Source organism: Musca domestica, unplaced genomic scaffold (genome assembly GCF_030504385.1).
Source record: "Musca domestica strain aabys unplaced genomic scaffold, Musca_domestica.polishedcontigs.V.1.1 11, whole genome shotgun sequence".
Lineage (NCBI taxonomy): Eukaryota > Metazoa > Arthropoda > Insecta > Diptera > Muscidae > Musca > Musca domestica.
Window position 1 is genome coordinate 15,353,440 of NW_026712133.1, and position 3,647 is coordinate 15,357,086.

A 3,647-nucleotide genomic window follows, 5' to 3' on the forward strand; every position below is an offset into this window, starting at 1 on the left:
AATCGGGCAGATTTTTTTTAAAAAATATTTTTCCTAAAGTCAAGTGTTTTCTAGAGGGAAACATAAAATGTCCCACTGTGCAGCAATAAAAAATAGTGCACGCATATGAATGGCACTGCAGGAAAGGTCGTTCCAAGAGCTTTCTAAAACGCTATTACTTGGCCAAATCGATCGTGGAAAATTAGAGAAAAATTGATTTTTCTTATTTTTCAAAAGTTATCAACGAGTCCCACTGTGCGAAAACTAAAAATAGTGCGAGCTCATGGAATAGCACGTTGGAAAGCCCATGAGATGTACTTTCGAAATATAAACACTCCTGAAAGATTAATCACGCAGATTTTTTTTAAAAAATATTTTTCCTAAAGTCAAGTGTTTTCTAGAGGGAAACATAAAATGGCCCACTGTGCAGCAATAAAAAATAGTGCACGCATATGAATGGCACTGCAGGAAAGGTCGTTCCAAGAGCTTTCTAAAACGCTATTACTTGGCCAAATCGATCGTGGAAAATTAGAGAAAAATTGATTTTTCTTATTTTTCAAAAGTTATCAACGAGTCCCAGTGTGCGAAAACTAAAAATAGTGCAAGCTCATGGAATAGCACGTTGGAAAGCCCATGAGGTGTACTTTCGAGATATAAACACTCCTGAAAAATTAATCGGGCAGATTTTTTTTAAAAAATATTTTTCCTAAAGTCAAGTGTTTTCTAGAGGGAAACATAAAATGTCCCACTGTGCAGCAATAAAAAATAGTGCACGCATATGAATGGGACTGCAGGAAAGGCCGTTCCAAGAGCTTTCTAAAACGCTATTACTTGGCCAAATCGATCGTGGAAAATTAGAGAAAAATTGATTTTTCTTATTTTTCAAAAGTTATCAACGAGTCCCACTGTGCGAAAACTAAAAATAGTGCAAGCTCATGAAATAGCACGTTGGAAAGCCCATGAGGTGTACTTTTGAGATATAAACACTCCTGAAAGATTAATCGGGCAGATTTTTTTTTTAAAAATATTTTTCCTAAAGTCAAGTGTTTTCTAGAGGGAAACATAAATGGCCCACTGTGCAGCAAGAGCTTTCCGTATTTATATCCAGACATTCCATTCATTTTTCGCGTTATTTGAGTCATTTTAGAAATGAACAAAAAATATCAATTAAATGAAAACAACTTCTTGCCTGTAATATTGAATAATTCTGACAAGAAGCGGGTGTAGCCTTAAGGCTGTATTTCTGTAGTTTTACGAAGCTGTTCTACCTCCTTATTGTACCATGGTAAATCTGCGCACATTACCAAACTCTCATGTAGTCTGGTAATGTGCAGTACATTTAGACTTATGAAAAATGTTAGAGGGAACTAGCTATAATATGTGCACTTTACCAAACTATCGCTAACATCGATGTTTTTCCCGATAGTCTGGTAATGTGCAATTATGTGAGAACATCCAGGCATTTCATTCATCTTTCGCTTTATTTGATTCATTTTAGAAGAGGACAAAAAATATCAAAAAATGAAAACAATTTGTTGCCTATAATTTTGAATAATTCTTTCAGGTAGCGGGTATAGCCTTAAGGCTGTGTTTCTGTAGTTTTACGAAGCTGTTCTACCTCGTTATTGCACCATGCCACATTACCTAACTATCACTAACATCGATGTTTTTCCCGATAGTCTGGTAATGTGCAATACATTTAGACATATGAAAAATGTTAGAGGGAACTACCTATAATATGTGCACGTTACCAAACTATCGTTAACATCGATGTTGGAGGGAAATATTGTTATTGCAATATTGTTATGTTGATTTGTATTGAAGAACAGGACACCGAAGCTTGGGTAGGTATACATTTTTGTGAATTTTTATTGTTTAATATTAATAAAATTCTTCACCTTTTCAGACAAAAACACGAATTGTATTGCCATGGATGAGAGAACAGCTTTTGAAAAATTAAAATTGGATAATAAAAAGAAAATGCGAAATATGCATCGGATGTTGGAGGGAAATATTGTAATTGTTGATTTGCATTGAAGAACAGGACACAGGAAGCTTGGGTAGGTATACATTTTTGTGAATTTTTATTGTTTAATTTTAATAAAATTCTTCACCTTTTCAGACAGAAACACGAATTGTATTGCCATGGATGGGAGAAAAACTCTTGAAAAATGAAAATTGGATAATAAAAAGAAAATGCGAAATATGCATCGGATGTTGGAGGGAAATTTTGTAATTGTTGATTTGTATTGAAGAACAGGACACCGGAAGCTTGGGTAGGTATACATTTTTGTGAATTTTTATTGTTTAATTTTAATAAAATTCTTCACCTTTTCAAACAGAAACACGAATTGTATTGTCATGGATGGGATAATAAAAACAAAATACGAAATATGCATCGGATTCTCTTCAAATTTTACGCATCTTAATATTGATGACACATGATCGGTGTGAAAATGGGATATATGTTCAACCTCCTCCACAACGAGTCAGCATTTTGAATAACAGAGCGGTAATAAAAAGCATTGAAGAACAAGACACCTGGAGCTTAGGTAGGTATATATTTTTGTGAATTTTTATTGTTTAATTTTAATAAAATTCTTCACCTTTTCAGACAGAAACACGAATTGTATTGCCATGGATGGGAGAAAAACTCTTGAAAAATGAAAATTGGATAATAAAAAGAAAATGCGAAATATGCATCGGATGTTGGAGGGAAATTTTGTAATTGTTGATTTGTATTGAAGAACAGGACACCGGAAGCTTGGGTAGGTATACATTTTTGTGAATTTTTATTGTTTAATTTTAATAAAATTCTTCACCTTTTCAGACAGAAACACGAGTTGTATTGTCATGGATGGGATAATAAAAACAAAATACGAAATATGCATCGAATTCTCTTCAAATTTTACGCATCCTAATATTGATGACACATGATCGGTGTGAAAATGGGATATATGTTCAACCTCCTCCACAACGAGTCAGCATTTTGAATAACAGAGCGGTAATAAAAAGCATTGAAGAACAAGACACCTGGAGCTTAAGGTACGGTCATACTGGGCAAATATTTGATTGAAATTTGTTTTCCCATATTTGACTAAACAAATGTGAAATTCATACAGAGTTGATTCGATGTTCACATTACAGTCAAATATTTGACAGATTTTGTTTGTTCAAACAGTCAGCTATGGGGAAACATGTTTGACACATGTTCACATTCGTAAAATATATTTTCCCAATAAATTGTTTGATCAAACTGTGAGGAAACATAAATTTATTTGGCCGAGAGAAATGACAGAGAGAGTGAAAGAGATACATAAATATAATGGATTTTCGGGTATAATTTATTTGGAGAAGGGAAGCAAATGACCAGCTGTTGTGGAATAAATTCCTTGTCAGAACATTATTTTTGCATTTTTGTATGTTTGTATCACGGTAGAAGAATACTGATAGTCGCATCGACATAGCTGCTGGGACAATGAACTGACAAAACAATAATGAATAAAATATTATTAAAATTTGTAAAAATTGTTGAAAATACATATCATTGCGTAAAAGAAAACATAGAAAAATCTTCTTATTTTTGTCAAAACATTTCAAAATGTTTGACATATCAATGTTTCAAGCGTTGATGCATCTACCTATATCCTATTCCTGAACCTGCAATA

At 33.3% G+C, this 3,647-nt stretch overlaps 1 long non-coding RNA gene across 3 annotated transcripts; it reads left to right on the plus strand.

Moving 5' to 3' along the window:
• The first annotated feature begins 1,766 nt into the window (after nucleotides 1-1,766).
• On the plus strand, nucleotides 1,767-3,043 carry LOC131806879 (uncharacterized). Of its 3 annotated transcripts, none has more exons than XR_009344209.1 (6): nucleotides 1,767-1,823; nucleotides 1,886-2,039; nucleotides 2,102-2,255; nucleotides 2,322-2,531; nucleotides 2,594-2,747; nucleotides 2,810-3,043. It is a non-coding gene; the product is annotated as an uncharacterized LOC131806879 (long non-coding RNA). The 3 variants fall into 3 exon arrangements; XR_009344208.1 differs by having other exon boundaries at nucleotides 1,769-1,823; nucleotides 2,102-2,259; nucleotides 2,810-3,042; XR_009344207.1 differs by lacking the exon at nucleotides 2,322-2,531 and having other exon boundaries at nucleotides 1,778-1,823; nucleotides 2,810-3,041.
• The last annotated feature ends 604 nt before the right edge of the window (nucleotides 3,044-3,647 follow it).